We start from the raw sequence: 19953 nt of genomic DNA on the forward strand, positions 1-19953 counted from the left end.
TATACAGTGTTCCAGTTAGACACACAACTCGAACATTTACTCAATCGCATCGATGACATCAGCGGCCATACCAAACGCGCAGTCTCACCCGGACTGACTTGAGAGTACGAGCAAGCGAACTCATACTCGTATGTGGGCGAAAGAGACAAACTCGCCACGGTCACGTGACGGTCCAGCGCAGCGCTTGTCGAGACGGCAAGGCGCGAGTTGGCAACCGCGTGTCTGTCACGTGGTCAACGCGCAGCAGATTCGAAGTCAGGCGCGAGCCGCTTGTAGTAGATCCGAAGCCGACAGATAATACAACCGGCCGGACATCGAGACAAGCCCCGCCGGTTTCTCCGTGCGCCGGCCGGCAACGAACGAAGAGGTTGCGAACGACGCCCGGAGACCGCAACAGAAAATCGCAGGCTTACCTCCAAAGAGAAGCTCCTCCAACCGTTGCCGTTCCAGCAACGTCCAACCGTACGACGAGATCTAACTTCCTCCGGACCTGTTCAGGCGAAAGGAATTGAGAGAACAAACAAAATTACAATTGCGTCTTCAATAGGAAACGAAAGGCATTAGGCACAATTACTCGCGAACAGTTGCAGTCAAGACGAGGAAATGATATTGCGAAGCGAAGCGAACGTCTGCCAAAAATATCTAATGCAAAAAAAAAAAAAAGAAAATAAAAATCGCCACGACCCATTTATGCGTAGCTTGAAGTCAAACATTACAAAACTGGCAGAGAATGTCAAACAGGCAACGTATATAAGAGAGCAGCCGATACGCCGCGTTTCGCGGATTGCTAAAAGCAGCGGGCCGGTTACGAAACTAGGGCTAAAATCCAAAACTACCTTCTAGATCACTGAAGGAACGCGCGGAATAAGCATATACCGCACAATCACTTTCTCCCCCATTCTTTGCATTAATATGCAATAATAAAAAAAATACAACGGGGCGAATCACAGATGACGACTGAACGCGCAACAGCAAAGGCGCCAGTGAAATTATGACGTATACGGTTCGGGAAAGTACGCGTCATACTGTAACGAGAGACGAAAAAAATAATAATAATAAAGAAACCACGTAGTACTAGCCTGTGTGACGATCCCTCTCGAACAGACGATTTCGTCACTCCCATATAGGCCCGATACTGACACTACCACCGATAACGCACGGGGTCCGATTACGCAACCATCCTTAACACGAACCACAGAAACACGCCTCGCACGTTCGTATGCTAGCCACCATCACTATCAAACACGCCGAGCCCTGATTAGCTCGACAAAGCCCCGGAATCTACTTCCCGACTCCAATAGTTGTCGCCGGCCACGACAGTATGGTAACTAAAAAAAAATCTGTCTCTACGGCTCCTCCGCCGCCGACAGAAGCGACATCGATATGGGCCGGTTACGGCACGTCACCCGTAGCGAAATCCATCGTTTCACCCAATCGGCTCCCGCCTCCGCCGCTGCTTATCACAGGTTATCAACTGTCACGACGCTGGTTTGGCGGCGGCCAAAACGCAACGAGATAGCAAAATGAAGAAACGAAGAAAAGAAAGCAAAAAAGTTTAGAGCTTCAGAGAGCTCGTAATCTCTCTCTCTCTCCCTCTGTTCCCATCAGTTTCCTTTCCCGTCATGCCGTCCCTCTCTCTTGGCTCGTACACCACCCGCTCTCCTGAGCAACATTTTATTTTACTTTTATCTTTTTCCTGCATTTAATGTCCCACATAACAGCACCCTTTACCAACGCCTGCAGCGCTATTTCAACATCCGCCCTTCAAGCTAGCAGAAGAGGAGGAACTATAAGTGACAGCGGCGCAAGCCAAAATAAAGAAAGCAAAAAAAAAAAAAAAGGGGGGGGGGGGAGCGTAAAAAGGCTTGTCGTACGGCGCTCATCAGTCTATATATCAAATCTCACTGCGGCAGGGGCCTGCAACTGCTGTGGCTCTGGATAAGATAGGGCAGAGAAAAAGAGCTCGAAACCACTCCAGCCGTGGGGCAGAACGTCGCGAAGCCGACGAGGAAGCGCAAGGTTATCAGTGGCGTCGGCGATCCACTTCTTTCTGCGAGAGTTGATGTTTGTTTAACTGCGCAATACCGGCCGCCATTAGTATATTACAGGTGGAGAGACCGTGTTCTTTGATTCGTCCTCTTTCTCTCTTTTTACTTCAATACATTCCGCTGTTAATCAGCGCGGCCTTGACAGAAGCGATCATGAGACGAGTGACGTTGCAGCGGGCTCACGTGACTTCGCGTATCGCCTGCATGTGCTGTGATCGCGGTATAGCAGACGACATAACTCGCAAATCGTCCGCGTGGGTGCGGCACATAGCAGACGACGCACACGATATCGTCTTCAAGCGACTTCGCAGCAAGTCGTATACAGCAGAAGACACGATCTAGCCTTTTTCTTTTTTTTTTTTTTCTTTTTCATTACATAATTTTTCGCCTCGAGAGCACAAGTGATATTGCAGTTCTAAAACCAGCGTCGGGTTAAGAAACCGCGGGAGCTAAACTACCGTTTTCTTTCCGTTAATCCACGAACATCCGCCTTATATAGGAAGAAGACTTCGGTGAATTTTTAAAATCTATATTCTACCGTTTCAACCCGTCGATTAACCTACCCTCGCGCTACTTACTGCTAATCAATCACCCGATTAGCACTGGTGATAGAGAGCGAAGATAATCGGGATGCCGCTTTCTAAATGGGCATCCGATGAAAATCTTCGCAAATGGTAAAGCCCCTTCTCTTCCTACTCGAATATGCCCGACGAAATATCCGCATTTAAAGTTTATAGCAGTGCTTTTCTGTAGCGATAAGTTATGGTATTATAAGGCAGGTGCGCGGCCGACAAGTGCAAGGCGCGATCACTTTTACGGACCAATGGCCGTACTTTCTACCAATCCCATTCATATAGCGTACTTCCAAAGTACATATACTACTTTCATATAGCACCCTTCTTTCCTTACAGATGTAACGATCCACTCCAGAGGCCCCCGTCTTGTAACGATCCATTCTATATTTCATACTTTTCCATATACGTCGCCGAAGCCAACGACAGAGAGAAAGAGAGAGATGGATAGATATATAGATAGATAAAGTGAGAGAGAGCAGAAAGGGACAGTCACCGCTATAAAACACGGTACAACGTAGGCAACCATTGCTGAAACGTCGGCCTTCCCGTTAACAAGATAACGCGTCTCAAAACTGACTTGCATGCCAGCGATGACTGCCACGTGGCCGTAAAAAAGATAACACGGGGACGAAAGTCCGGATCACGCCCGATTACGACAATGCAATCCGTATATAGTATAATGTTACCCCGATGTACGAAGACGTTAGAAAGTTCAACTTCTTTGCACCGCTTGCGATGTTATATAGTTCTTGGTAAGTGTCCTTCGCATTTACTTATCATGCGCGCGCAGAAAGTCTCAAACCCAAAAGTCGGCTAACAAAGAACAATTCCGCCAACGTATACCCGAAGACTATCCAACCTATAGGCCGCAAGTGTTGAGAGAAAGAGAGTCAAGAAGGTGCGGCCAAGCCGTCAGAAACGGTCACACAAGAAACCAGCGGACTGCGCGTTGATCAATAGCAACAACACGAGAAACGCCTTCGACCCATGAATTGATGCTACATTTCAGCCGTCACCGAAGCATTAAGAAATATCAAGTGTAGCTTAGAGAACGCAATCGTTAAAGCGCAATACATTAAACGCAAAGTTCAATTACTAAAGAACTTTTTTACGGGACTGCTTACAAGGTTAGAGCATCCATGGTATCGGATTAAGCCATGAAAGCTATTCCGCAGCTGACGATCAATACCGCTTACCTTTATCAATCTAATCGACATATATTTGGTGACGAAATGTAGGGCATATATCATGACCATCATGCAGGATTCGCTCACTGAAACATCGCACATGCAAACCCGCTTTCGTTGTATCCGTGAGCGTCAAAGAAACAAAGAAAAAAAAAAAAGAGAGAGAGAGAGAGAGAGAGAGAGAGAGAAAGGAAGCACGGCTGATACTCCGCGTGTAAAGAGGGACAAATAAAACAATGAATAAAAATAACAATCTTGAAGAGAAGTGTCTACATACAACGAGGCGCAAGATGAACATATACAAGAGAAAAAAGGGGGAGAAGGGCAGTTCAACAATAGGTGAAATTAAATAATGATGATGATGATGGCGATTATTATTATTATTATTATTATTATTATTATTATTATTATTATTATTATTATTATTATTATTATTATTATTATTATTATTGCAGAGAGAGAAGTGTACCGGTATCTTTTCCCAAGAGCGTCTGCAAGTCAGGAAATTACGTAAAGATAAATGCCGGTGGCGTAGTTATGCCGCGTTTGAATCGTCAGGCTAATGACGTGAAGATTGCGAAGAGATGTGATAGATGATTGGCTAACGTAGGTGGATTCTGATGTTTACCTTATTTGCCGGTAACTTTCGCGATTGATAGTTCGAATTCACATTACTATTATTATCATCATCGCCATCATCATCATTATTTAGTTTCACCTATTGTTGAACTGCCCTTCTCCCCCCTTTTCTCTTGTATTCATCTTGCGCCTCGTATGTACACACTTCTCTTCAAGATTGTTTTGATCCTAGCTAAAATGCGCGGGTTAGAAGCCATGGACGATGACTGCCGTCACATCGACGGCGCAAGCCAATGACCCGCAGATAAGAATGACCGCATTTACATGAATACAAGCCTGTCCAGTCTCGACTACGCGCCGATGCCCAAAAAGCTGCCAGCAATTTATGTATATATATATATATATATATATATATATATATATATATATATATATATATATTTGGGGGGGGGGGGCGGTTGCGTTAATGGCTTCCGTGCTATGCAAAACAAACATTATGCAATACCTCAAGGCGCTCAAGCTTTTCAAGGCGGCGAATGCTGCACGCGTTCTGCGCATTAACAAATAAATGAATTAATGTTTCGTGAGTGGGCGATCCATATCAATGTGATGTAGACGTCGACAATGTCAAAAATTAAGAAAGAAAAGAAAAAGAAGTGGCAGTTTTAAGCCTTAGAAGCTTTCCCACGAATACAGTTTTTTTTTTTTTTTCCCCGAGATAGAAACGCACACATCGGTTATTAAGAGCATACTATCGGTTACACAGCCGATGCTCGAAGGAAGTTGATACGCCTGTTTACGTGTCGTGTGCTAATATATCACCCACGCGCGCCTAATTATATAAACCTAGCAAACATCCAGTAGCGGTGGTAACGGCCGGGCGAGCAACACACACGTTATCTATTTTGAAGATCCCAATAATTGCTTCAGTTTCGGCACATATAGAGTAACGCGGTAGTGTGCATTTCGAAACGCTGATTGGGTGACCTTTAGAGGTCGTTCCTTCAAATTTGAAAAGCCCCAAACCAGCGCTTCTATTTTCATCTATTCCATATTACGTAACGCCGCTTCAGACGAACGGTACACGTATTCATTTTCTTTTTCTGCCTAAGTTACCGTACGGCATAATGCCGGAATGAAATTGCATGTAACGTGGAGCCTCGTTTCATGCAAGTACTAAAACAGTGACTTTTGAAATGTACTGTCCATGAGCCATCGTTCGTAGTCTTCAGGCTAATCACTGTTTAACATCAGACCCCAAGGATTCGATCTGTATAGGTGGCGGGGTTGTATACCGACGGCAATCACGTTGAAGAAAGCCATACCGTCGTTTGCTACACACCGTATATTTCATTTCGCTGATTACAGCTATACTAACGAGTATGATTTCGGCGAAAGGACGCCAAAAGACCAACACTAAACCAATTTATAAAGCGGCAACACATTCTTTCAGAACCATATTCGTTATTTCGGCGATCAAAGTTCAACTATTACTGGCAAAAATGAACTCCCAACATCCCATTCTCGAATTTCGCACCGAAAGCTTAACGTTGGCAGGTCAGTGCGACGTCACAGATTTTCAAAGTACTTCCTCGAGTATACGTGCCTTTATGCCGGACGAAAAGTTGTCTAAACCCGTTAGGTCCTCGGTTCCTATATGATCTAATGTAGTTCATCTGAATAGATAAACAATTATCTATAATGCAGAACACTTAAATAACATCAATGCACATGGTTAAGGATTTCCAGGACAACGTTGCCACTCGTCTTTCGTATTAGCGTGTTTTCTATAAGTACAAAGCCTGCTTCTCATGGTATACATGAGTAGTCGTTCGGGTATTCCGGAGGCGTAATTTATTACTACCAGCTTATTTTAGTACTCTCTTTTAAGTTCAGCAGGATAGTCTTTTTTTTAATTGGAGGACGCTTAAGCTTCGCCTTTAAGAGTGGAACGCGACAGGATTCGAAGTTCCCTGGCAGGCTTCCGGGCAACTGAATTATGTTTTCTCGTATATTGAAATTACAATTGGACGCTACCACGTCTGTAGGTGTGATTAAGTCGTACTTCACGATTTTTCTGGTGGATTTTACTTTGAGGAATTCAATTTCGTTCACTAACGCCTTGCGCCACGCGGATGGCCTGCGCGGTCGGGGTGGTTCGGGATGATTATTTCCGCCAACGACGCCGGCGCGCCCACGCCGACACCGACGCCGGATTTTCTGCGACACGGGGCTCTTAACGCTATCGCGTTAAAAACACGGCCGACAGAACGTGAGCAGAATTGATTTAGCAGACGGCTTTCATTAGGGGCCGTCTGCTAGCAAGCGCCAGAGCAGACGATTTCTGCTCGAGGCCGCAGCACAGGCATACAACGAGGCAAGATCAATGCGATAAACGACCGCCAATGTGACACTATAACCGTGTTACGAGGTGTCATTCGAAGAGCACATAAACAATTGTGAAGTGCTCAGCAATCGTCAAAAGAGCGCATGCGTGTAAGATGACCTACAAAAGCATGGAAACTCGCGTGACTCCATATCGATAGCTCCTTTCAGGCGTAATCCTCACCCAGGAAAGCTCCGCTGATAAGCACGTGATCGAAGAAATGTCCAGCCGAGCAGAAGCATGTGTTCCTGCGCGCGGCAATTCCAGAATGCGCTAATCAATGACGGTATCAGGAAAGCGCTAAAGTGACAAAAAAAAAAAAAAGTAATCCGCCCTGCAGTGGCTCGAAGCTTATGAATCTATTTACTGAAAACAAAGCATATACAGATCCGATCTATATATTGAAATATACGTGAAGCAAAGCTTTCGTGAAGCGGTTAATTAAATGCTATAAAACTGATAAATAATCTGGAACGCGTGTTGCAGTATGGAGATTACGTGTCTGCCGGACAAACCAGCAATTAAAAAGAAAACCCTCACCACGTGACCAAAGCGACCGCGGATTACACAGGCTCCGAGATCGGCTCACATTTCATCGCGCCATATCGGGTACCAGCGCAGTTAACTATTGCATTGGCTCCGAGATCCGGCTCACCTTTATTCGGCACGACGCCGAACGACCAGCAGGACGCGCCAAGCATCGGGAAAGGAGGCATATAGAAAGCTTCGCTCTTAAAAAAGTAATTGCGCGTTCCAGCGTGTATATGTGTCGCATTGACGATATTTAGATACTGTTTGTAGTTCCATCGCGTAATTCTACAGAGAACAGATCTGTTATATGTCTGTGGTATATCCGTTTAGGGGCAGATGATAGGGCTATATATATATATATATATATATATATATATATATAATCCGATTTGTAGTACGAGTGATGTCCTGCGTGGGAGCTATTCGGTGGGAGAGTACCAGCAGCAGCCACGGTAAGAAATGAACGGGAGGGTTCCCCTACACTAAAATAATTTAAACCCTTAAAAGTGAATAAGGGTGTAAATTAATCTATAACTCACACGCTTACACCCAAAGAGGGTGTAAAAGCGGGAGTTACACACACATTTACACCCTTGTCACACATAATTAAGGGTTAAACGATTCGGGTGTAAGTTCAGGAGTTATAAACACATTTAAACCCTTGTCACATATAAAGGTGTAAATGATACAGGTGTAAGTGCGGGAGTTATTAACACATTTACACCCTTGTTCAATTTAGGGGTTACATTATTTTGGGTGTAAGGGCGGGAGTTATAAAAACATTTACACCCTTTTTCACATTTAAAAGTGTAAATTAATTTTACAGTGTAGAAAGCCGAGTTTTACAGCTAAGCCTAGTATCGGCATTAGGAAGCTCTGCCCGTGCGCACGCTTGAACCGTTTCTCAGCGTATACATATAGAGCGGCTTTCTGTAAGCGTGAGATTTGCCTCTATATATATATGCAGCTCGGCGGTTTCTTTTAACTTTCAAGCGCCCGATCAACGTCGTCAACACGCACGTGAGCGACTCGATATCGGATGTCTCTTGGAAAGCACTGCCTGTCACACCACGGCAGCCTCGAGTTCCAATGCGCGCGTAATGTCTGCGCCCGAGTTGCACGCGGATGAGAACTATTTAAATGAAATACACCTCTCGCAAGTCAGAGTTATCGCTCCCGACGGTGCGAAGCGTTGCATGCTCCCTACACGTGAGACCTATTTGCCCTTCTCGGAGCGACGCGATAGAGAACGACGACCAATATAACTCGGCCATCGTCACAGCTACAGCGGCCGAGTTCCAGGTGTCAGGCCTAATTCACACAGCCGTCATCCATGCCATCCCCGTTGCCGTCACGGCCCCGGCGTCCGTCAGGAGAGATCTCGAAACTATAGGGCCATCATCAGAATTCGTTCCAGGTGAAAATGATGACTTAGAATCTCGCCGGCTACAATGCCTAAATTGCAATACGTGCCGTAATCAGTTGAAAAACTTTGTGAGATTTTGGTGAATAGTGCAATTATGCGTTCCTGTTTCTGATGAAATGACTGTCCGCTTCTTTGAGAATAATCCAGCTCAAGGACTACAGCTGTGCTGTCTGCCACAGGTGATTTTCTTGCTTCTTACAGCGAAGCTGTTAAGGGCTAGTTATCCCAGGATCGTGTCCGTGTGTAGAAAAAAAACTATCATCAGCATTGTTCGGCTCCATGTGCGTGGCGGTCTCCCGCCGGTTGTGCCTTAGCACAGGTGTCAAAACGGATGATGGATGGCCCAGTGCGCCACCGCCTATGCCTCTTTCACAAGTGTCGCGATACTCGGCGGCGACACGTCCCACCAATCGTTGTGCTCCTTTGTCTCGTGACGTAGAGATCGCGCTAGCGCTTATCAGCAGTTGCCATTTGCTATGGGACGGACGCCCGTTTAACTACATCTTCCAGGATCCTGACGTCAGCATCCTGACGATGCCGTGCAGTGTGCCGCGGTTATGAACGCTGTGGCTCATACGCTAGTCTATGACGATGGGGCGGACTTGGCGCTGCAAACGCACTGCGTGGCCATCGCGCCGGGCGAGAACAAGACGCCGGTGTCCTTGCTCTTCGACGAACATGCCGAAGACGCTCAATGAAGTCAGTAATGATAATATATAAAATCACTATAGCGATGTTCACTATAGCAGACCCACCACAGTCACAGCTTCGCTGGCTTCCACCTTCACAGTAGTGGAAGAGCTCCTACATTTTTTTGTGTGTGTCTTCACGAAAACCGCCGGTATATGTTACTAAAGAACAATATGCATTTTAAATCCAGGCTACAACAACAATCCTCGGTCAAATGGCACTTTCATAGCACCACACTCAACTTCGTTGCGTAAGCGAGCAGGAAGTAAGTCCGTCGAAAAGTGTGTATATATACGCGATAATTCCGACCCGCAGACCCTGCTGCGTTCGCTCTCGATACGCAATGCAGGGGGGGGGGGGGGGGGGGGGCGTCAAATAACGCGATGCTTGAGTCTGCGTTCGCCCCTTCCAAGAACCCTTGTCGCGCAGATTTCTCAATACGGACATACATATATCTATACATATTTATCAACACAGATCCACAGCAGCGCGCAGCCTAGCTATATCGCTTGTTTGCACACACATCGCGCGGCAGTTTCCGCGTCGAACGCACGTTTGCGCAGTCTCGAACCCGATGACGGTCGAGGAGTACTGCTAGCTGACAAATATTTTCGAAGCTGTGCAAACTCTGCCGCACCCCTGTCTGTGGCAGGTATAAGAACGAGGACACTTCTCAACGACGAAAAAACAAAATTAACTTCCGGGGTTTTACGCGCCAAAACCACGATATGATTACGGGGCACGCCATCTTTTGCCTTTTTTTTGAGGGGGGGGGGGAAGGATTAAGTTCCATGCTCAGGATTAAGTTTGGCCACATGGGGCTCAATAACGCATGGCGAAATCTAACGAGAACGGCCGAAACAGCACTCCTTCAAAAGGATCTACTGTTTGAGCAACGCAAAATCTGATTAACCGATAAAGCGTTTTTCCAAAAACTCTTTACTTTCATTATCTTGGCGAGAACACGGCTATTATACTGGAGAAATCAAAGGCGAAACTACGCCCCTCTCGCATTTTTACAGCGCAAGCTGTTACGGGCTCATTCCAATAGCCGTTTCGGGTCGCTATGATGCCGCCGCCGGCGGCCGCGTAACCGCTATCGCCGGAAAGGCGAAAAAAGTACCCGATTCCCGCCGGGATCGAGCCCGCGCCCGCTGCGTGGGAGCCGGATACTCTTCCACTGAGCCACGCAAGCGCTTGCTATCGGGCCGCGGATCCGATCGCAAACCTTAGGGTCGCTATCGGGCCCTAAGGCAAACGCAGGGGGAGACGATTCGGGCCTCCGCCAGTATGGTGGCGCCATCTAGGCAAGATATCCTGCAAACGCAGCGTCATCTAGTTAAGGCGCCTGCAAACGCGGCGCGCCCGACATGTAAGTTGTGGTTGGAAGGCTTGATCGGGCTCAGCAGACTACTGTGCAGAGAGCATTACAAGCCGCAGCTCGCCGTCGACGCCGGGCGGACAGTTCAGATCGTTCTCGTCAAAACGAGGCGAACAGACTGCCGCGAAGACCCTGTTGTGCGTGGTGCCCAAATTGGAGCTACTCTTGAGCCACTCCACCAGCTTACGCTGTGACTGCTTTGTGTGCCGCGCAGGCGTGTGACTTTTTAAAAATATTATCGCACAGAAACCTTAATTAGCGCTCGTACGTCAGTGCAACGTAGCGGATTTTCCCTCGTACTCAGGTCGCCTTTGTGAACACGGAAATGTTTCCGACACTTGCTGTGCTCAGTCATACTCTGGTTCATTTAGAATGCAAATGTGAACCTTGCCAATGAAAAATAACGAATGTGACCCGAGCAGACGCTGTCGAAATCCACAGCGTCACAACGCGAGCAGGTTGGAGAACTAACTTCGCGGAGGCGGTCGCTATATCCGTCTTCCGTTCCAAAGCAAATCAAACTCCATAAAGAGTTCGCAAACAAAGTTTCGCTTTAGTAAATAGCTGCGCAGAAATCATCGACGATAACTCAATGTAAGCGAATTAATAGCCCGCGCTTATATAGAAAGCTATTCGCTTCATTGAAGGAATGACGCGCTCAAACGCGTACATTTCTCGCACCGAGGAAACTTATGTAGCGCTTGTTGTTTCATGGCACAATTCCGCAGTGTACGCAGCCGTTAACCAGCGAATATGTGGCGGTATAGTATAGGTTACGTATAAGCCTATTCGTAATGTACGCGTCGTCGTCCAATCGGCGCGCAAGCGCCAGCGTGGAAGGCGACCGCCATCCTCCTCTCCCATCGCCGGCACCCTCTCCCGCAGCCTCCACACTGTGAAGAGGGTACCGAGCGAAGGGGAGAGGGCGGTCCCTTCCCGGGCGCTCCACCACGTAAACCTTCAGACGCCCCCGAAGCTCTCGAACGACAGTACGTACATACGACAGCATGAGAGTGGTGATTGTGACAGTGATACCCTTGATTAGATTGTATCAGAAAGAAAGCAGCTTTCTGGCATGCGCGTAGCCGATGACTTTGCAGACACGAAGGTACAAATGCGCGCGTTCTTCCGAATGAAACACAGTCGCGAGTCTGCGCTGTTCCTCGTGCTCTTCTCGTCCATGTTTTGTATTGCGTAGCATCTCGCTTAACGACAGCCTGAGTTGGTCGTTTCGGCGGCGAGCGAACCCCACAACTCGCCATTTGTTCGCATCGCCGTCTTCGTTGTCGGCCGCCAAAGCCCCGACTACCAAACCGCCCCGAAAAACGGGCGAACAGAGCCACAGAAAGCTAGCTCGCTTCAAAACGTAACAAACCCGTTTAGCGATATTAATCCTGCCGTTATACGTACACGGTGCCAGCTAGCGCACGATGGGGAAAAAAAAAAAAAAAAAAAACGACAGGCCCGCAGGTGCCACACGGCCACGCGTCATACACCCTGGCGTGCCCCCCCCCCCCCCCCCTCCCTACCTTCGTCGCGTTCGCAGTGTACACGACACGGTTAGGTGCGCGCATATTTTAGTTACGCCGGGTTGCCAATGCGCGCGTGCTCTGAAGGCTTTTCAATCTGAGCCGCCAACACCCCGTGTCCTCTTTGAGGCGCCACGGAGCAGCGGTCACGTGGCGGCAAACGCCCCAGCATATATACCCACAGGCGCTTTTTTTTTTTAATGCGCTGCCTATTTTTATACCTCTTACGAGAAGTTGCGCGCCCCCATGGTGGGATTTCAACCAGGGTCTCTTTAACTCAAGTGGCCCGATGATGCTCCACTTCTGAGACTATACCGTCGCATACACAGCACGATGGAATGGGGAGCTTATAAGAACAGCGTCCAAGAGACGCTTTGCGTATGCGGTGTAAAAGGACGCGAAAAAAAAAAAAAAAAAACTGAAGACTATATTCCTGTCCTGGTCTTCAACTTGTTTCGCGTCCTATAACACTGCACGTGATATGCATGAGCCAACTATAGCGTGCGGCAACGACTAGTTATACTAAACTCCTCCGGAGGTCTTTTGCGTTCCTTTGCATACTCTTTTTTTTTTTTTTGTTCATAAAAAGAAAATGGGACATCCACCCAATCGTAGCAATTGCTAGAAAGGAAACCCGTACGGGTTTCTCGAAAGAAAAGCCTCGCGGCTGAACAAAAATTCGTCCTGGTCCTTTGTTCTTGTGTGCGCCGCGCCGATACCATACCCTAACACTGAGACCCCAATTTCTAAACACACTATACACTCACGGATAACGTTTTCTGGCAATGAAGGTATAAGGCTACGTATACGCAAAGTATACGCTGCAAGTAAGAGCGTTTCTGAAAAACAAGGCCCACATTTTCACCTGCGCTAGCTTAATTAAGCTCGATAATTTATTATAGGGGACGTTTCTCCAAATCGACGACCAATTTCGGTGGACACTCTCACCAAGTTTGCGTGGCGTGGGGTCCAGCGCGACGCTCCGCTATTATAGCGACGGGCATACTTGCCGTCACTTTATATATATATATATATATATATAAACAAAAAGAAATATATAAAATAAACTCAGCATAGATAAACAAATCAAGCCGAGATGACCCACAAAAAGTAAAGGAATGTCTATAAGACCTGGGCCACGACCTTGTGACGGTTCGGAAAGTGAACGAACGCGCTCGCTCGCCCTCGCGTGATTATTCAGAATCGCGCTTTCGTCAGCAAAAGCGTCTTTCTGGTGACCAATCTACGTGAGGTCTGGCGAACGGTTCGCTTAATTTCCGGACCGTTATGAGATCGCACCTCATGACTAGGTTAGGTACATAACAGCAGGGTCTTCGTTGCTCGGATGGCCCAATAATAGCAAGCCTGATTAACACAAGAGATCCTGTGATCCGCTAGTCCTGAGATCCTCTGCTACTCGGAAACACAGCGCACGAATCCGTAAAGCGTTAAATGAACCACTCGAGGAAGAAGAAAAAGATGATGCAACAAAGAAGGAGCGTAGTACATAGAGACGAAGCCTCACCACAACCGAGCTTAGACTGCTTGCAGGGTACTTCCCACGGAGAAATCGCGGTCACTTCGACAACTTACGAAGCAATAGCCCACGCCGCTATCGAGCGAGTGCATTAAAGAAACCCTTCGCGACGAAAAGCACAGCGCATGGCGTGATACGGAGACATGCGCGTTATATAATACACCGACGCACATCTCGCGTAACCCTTACCCCCCACCAACCTCTCCCCAACCGAGACAGACGCATTCGCGTTTACGTTGAGAAAGATTGAGATAGCGCGAATGGGCCCCGCGCGAGCGAAGCTCGCGCCCACAGAGCTCGCGACGACGAAGTCTGCAGACGTTGGGGGAATATTATATATACGACGTTGGTTAAGAGGCGCGGCGCGCCAACCATCGCGACCGCACATTGGCCCAATGCGATAACGTTATCGCCACGCACCCGGCCGCAAACGCGAGCTCAACCACGGGACCGTCTGCGAGGTGCCGCAACCGCTTCGCTCGCTTATATGCTTAACCGGCGCGCACGACGCGCTTTATCGCGACGACGAGACTCTCTGTCATCTAGTCGTGCGTCGTTTCCTCGCGACTGTCAAGTACTATATTCGCCTCGCGGACAAGCAAATAGCACGTACACACACCTATACACCCGCGGCTTGACTGCGCAGCAAAACGATTGAGGGGGGGGGGGGGAGAGAGAGCTGAGAGGGTTTACAAGGTGTCGCGTCATGAGACGGGCAACCGACGCAAATTGGCAGCCCGCACCGGTTCGATTGTTCGCCCTCTGAGGAGCCCGCATTAGATTGTTAGATCACACTTTTCATATTTGATATATATTAGGTATGAAAGGTCACACTCTCCATACCGAGACGCTGCTGGTATTGCACGTATGTATACAGTTGCAAGCGCGAGTGCATGCACTGAGAAGTACTATATTGATAGCTTTCATGTGACGTCACGCACCCACCGTATCACCGTGTCGGTGCACCAACATGGCGACTACGAGCACTTCAGTCCAATCCATCTTATTGAAAGCTTTCACGTGGCGTTTCGGACCCAGCTTATCATCGTGTCGGTGCACCAACATGGCGGCTACAATGACGTCAGTGCAAGCCATCTATACGAAACGCACAACTTGACGTTTAACGCGTTTGCGCCCACTGCAGAAAGGCACGATCGACTGCATTTATCAATACAGACGTTGGTCAATGTCATTTAAGGTCGCGCACTTTTCTGAAAACTACAACCAAACAACATTAGTGATGTGTATAAACCAGCGCCATATATATGCAACTGCTTCTCCAACCTCCCCGCAATGACGTCACAGCTGCCCTTCGCGCATACCTTCTCGTACTTCAGCTGCGTGAGAGAGACAAACTCTCTCAACGTCTACCCGGCGAGATAGCGACGCCGAACCCGGAGAAAGGGGGGTCCAAAGGAGGTAAGTCGACACGCGCGCACCTGAGCAACTCTACCGCGATGACGTCATCGAGATCGAGACAACGACGCCCTTGAACGCAGTGCATTCGTCGATCGCCGCGTTGAAAACCGCGCCAAAACCTTTTACGAGGACACGTATCGTGCACTGGTGTCAGCATCGGCACACCCAAGTCACCACTCAGTCTCGCTTACAACGTCTCCGGGATCGACCCATACATTACTCGGCGAGATAGCAGACACGCCAAACCCAGGGGAGTATTAGTCAAAGCTGTTTTGCCCGAAAAGAAACTATAATCGAATTGAAGTTAAAAGTACATGTATATGCGAGGTTTTAAACATCCAAAATTAGTCTCACGCCGAGGTAGCAAATGGCGTGAGAGAAATTTTGGATGTTCGATAAAGAAAACTGAAATGGGAATCACACAACACTGTTTTTCTTTTTTATATTCGCATGTTTTCGCACCGAACTCTTACTTAGCAAGTGAACAGTTTAGCGTCTTACGACAGTCTGTAAAACAGTCAGCATAGCAGAGACAACGACTTCAATTTATGCACCAGATGTTTTTTCGAATGTTTACCGCCGATGAAAACACCGCGCGCAAAGCGTTGTTTTTCCGAGTCAGAGATTTGCGACGCGCTGACGCGTTTTTGCTGGATCACGACAGGTGACGTTAAAAGCAGGATCTATCTCGCTTACGCGTCGCGCATGGATTTACGAACTGATAGATACGGTATGTCGCGACATCAGCCTATAGAGAAGTGGTCAAAAATACAATATACCTCGCAAGCAAACTTTGCATGCAGGTGTCGATACGACAGACGAAGCCGCTGATTTTGTACTCACGAGCTGCAGACAACCGGCAGAATCTATACCGACGGCACAGGCGGGACTGGCTACGCGCGACTTCGGCGTAATAACAGAGTCACACACAAACACACACGGTACATGCATGGCCAACGGCGAGGCCTCCCCGCGGAAATAAAGCGAAGCGATTCAGAGGCAAGCGCGATAAAAAATTAGGAAAGGGTTTCAGCAGGCTGAGCTCTTTAAGCTCCTAAGCTTTTAAGCTCTTTGGTACCGGGTAACTATACGACAAACCACATTGTCCGTAACCACCAACTGGCAAAGAAATAAACAGAAGGTGCTTATTATGTTTGGTCACGGTTAGCGGCGGCGATTCTTTCCAACCCGCGCAAGCGCTTTCCCACGAGCGAAAACCGGCAGGCCCTGACCCATTCGCAGTGGCGGGGCTTGAATCGGCGGCAACGGTGGCTTACAAGTTGTTCCAAGTTCAGGCGCGAACGTTCGGCAAAGGGGCATATATAAATCAACGCGAGAAACGCACGGCTGGCGAACGAGCGGGGAAAAAAAATTGTTACATTGTGCCACCAAGCTCTCAGCAAGGAAACAGCGTTGCGAAGAGCGGCGTCGAAGCTATTCGGGCGATGTCGTTTCGCAGTCAACAAAGTTTCGGTGGTAAATGCCAATCACTGGAGACTTCCAGGGAAATCAAAGACGGGGTACACATACCTTGGAGGGTACATCAACAAATCTGAATTGAATTTATTTTCCTGGAAAGCTTTTTTCTTTTTTTTTTTTTCAGTTTCAACTAAAGGCAGATGCTCACATTAGCGAGTTATCCGTACATCCTCTTTGGTGACTGCAGGTAATCCGCAAAGTGTAATAGATAGTCCTAGTTTGCCCCCGACCTTCTTACCCTTTTTCGGATTACCGGGTAGTGTAAACGTGAGCGGCCGGGTCGGTGGCGCGGAGCTCGACCATACAAACACACAGCTATTATTGAAGTAACCAATTGTATTCTACGTCGCTGCTGGTGTAAATTTTCGGCGGCAGCGTAAAAGTGATCGCGCTGCCTTTGAAAATGATTTTTTTTCAGCAAAAACACTCAAGGAAGACGAAAACGTGCATATAAGGTACTGCGGTCAGACGAAGCGACACAAGATGTCGTTGCGACTGTCCGGTATCCCGGAATACCGGACCCGCTAGAACTATGAAAATGTTTACGGAGAGGCTGGTCGCACTCCTCTGAAACTCTCAATAGCGTGAAGTTATCCACGTGAAGCCACTCCTCGTCGTCAGAAACGGCCTCGGGCTAGCGTCTTTGGCCACGACCGTCGCGAGGGGGACAGAAACACGCGGAGGTCAAGAAAACAGCTATCTCGGGAACGAACGTGTCCTCGAGGAAACCGATTGGCTAGCGCGTTTACCGGCGACAAAGGAGCGCAACCTTTAGTCATGCAGCGCGGCGCGCGATAATCCCCTCCACGACGCGCCTGGCCTGAGCGAAAGCTAATCCATTAAAAGGCACCGAAGGCGGCGCATGGGTTCCCAAGAGGAGGCACACCGGTAAAAACACACCCGCCGCTAAGTGAGTGTTAGTACCAACTTTTAAGTGCGAAGCACTTTAGGGGCGCGGGCTGTCAGCGTCTGTCACGCGTGATCTGTCGTGATCACGCTCAAAAACAAGCGCTCGAAACAGGGTCAAAACGAAGTGCAGAATTGATCAAAACCGGTTTAAAATAAACTAACATGATTCAGAATAATTTAAAAGACAGGAATAATCAAGCATTAGGCGCATTAATTAGCAGAAACTCGTTACAATCGGTTCCGAAGCGCCAGACTAGTACCAGCGCAGCGCAAGAGAGGGCGCCACCACCCCATAAGCGATCGATTGCTCCTCCCTCCAGCGCTACTTCGCACTTCCCCAGATTTCACGTCAGTAGAACTGCATTAGCGCTGGATTTAAACTGCACAAACGCGGATTTATTTATTTGCTTTTTTTTTATCGGAGACGTCTTTCCGCTCTCGTCCACTCCGCTATTATAGTTACAGCATAAACACCGTACCCTCTCAGAGGCGTGCCCTGACGAACTAACGCTCCTGCACAGCTGTAGGCGTCGACTGTTTGCTTCGCTGCATTGCCTAACTGCACATGTCGGCATACTCACCCCCACGCTGACTCACACTCACTCCGCGCTGATTTAACAGGCGTGAGATTGAGCGTTAGCCAGTGACACGGGCGAGTGACGGTTAAACGTGGGTACGAACGAAAGTTACGTGACGATGATCTTGAGCGGACGCGAGTACACGAACGAGGCTGACTGTCGGCGAGTGTAAGTGGACGTGAGCATGCATGTGAGTTAGTACAGGCGAGAAGGAGTGGAGCCGATCGTTATGAGCGTAGTGAGTGGGTGCTGGCAAGCCAGAACGGAAGTGACTATGAACGCGAGTGAGTGATGGTGGTGAGGGTTTGGTGAACGTGAGTACAGGAACGTGGGCGAGTGCCGACCATTGTGAGTGTTCATGCCCGAGCGTTAGTACATTGACTGCGGAAATATTGGCCAGTGAATATAAGCGAGCATCGGTCTATATTCTGTGTACTTCTGCTTAGACGGCGCTATGATGATGCCCGTCAGGATCACGATACTTACGATTTAGGCCCCGAAAATCAGACGTATCTGTAATAAAAGAACCTAAGTAGTCTGTTGTGGTCAGGGTTACAAATGTTATCAGAATGAGGAATTAAAAAAACGAAAAAAAAAAAACGCAGAAGCACGAAGCAAGCAAAGAGGCTACATGGAACCTTCATTCAGGTACAGTTAGCGGAGGCCGCCAGTCGGCGCCACCTGTTGCCAGTTCAAAGGTAAGCCGAAATGATTCTAGTAAAACGATAAAGAACGCAAACGCACCTTCAAGCAGCCCACTTGTTCACTAACGTGGAGGTAATTGGAAGCGCTCGCATTTTTTTTTTCGTTACGGCCGTTTTTTTTACGAGGCAACCGTATGATTAAGCGCTTTGCCAACGCCTTTACACCAGTAAATTGACGAGTAGTATTTGAGTGCCCCTGAATTAGTTTTGTGTATGCTATAGTTCACCTAGACGACACGAGATGGCGCCGCCATCGGCGTTGCTACTCCCACGCATATCTCTCGTAAGTTGTAACTCGGTATCCCGTAAATGGCAATACGTACGTACACAAAAAAGCTAAAGAGATTTATATTACTACGTTTTAGCTCGTCCGTAAACGCATCGCCCTTTACGGAATATCGGGTTACCGGTGACGTGGACGCCAACAGAAACGCTGGTACAGTCGAATCCACGGATATATCGAATCTGAAGAGGATCACAAAGTTCCGTATAAAGGTAATTCGATATATAAAATAAAATTTTTATACAAACGTTTTCAAGGGTGATATTACTGCTATACGTTATACACAATAATTCGTTATGTGCGGGTTCCATATATCCGGGTTCGACTGTAGCGACGTCTGGTGAGGCTTTGTCTAACTACAACACGTTTGAAACGTTTCTTTTTTTTTTTTTTGCGCTGCGTGAGTGTACTCGTCGAAGGAAAGTCATGAAAGAACTCCGCGTTAGCGATTACGTCACCGCCTACGCTTTGCACTAGCAGTTAAGTATAGAATACGTTGCTCGCTGCAATAGCAGCTCTACGTCACATCTATGGTTACACTCGGCGACACGAGAGGGTGCCACGGTAGATGCAGTAAAACCCGATTACAGCGAGCAGTCTGGGTGACTATTTGTCGCCGCCCCGTTTCAACGGCGATGCCAACTAACGTCATCATCATGATCATCATTAGCACAGTGTATACCCAGGGCCCTATGGCGTTGCGCTGCTGAGC

The sequence above is a fragment of the Dermacentor silvarum genome, chromosome 10, assembly GCF_013339745.2.
Source record: "Dermacentor silvarum isolate Dsil-2018 chromosome 10, BIME_Dsil_1.4, whole genome shotgun sequence".
NCBI lineage: Eukaryota > Metazoa > Arthropoda > Arachnida > Ixodida > Ixodidae > Dermacentor > Dermacentor silvarum.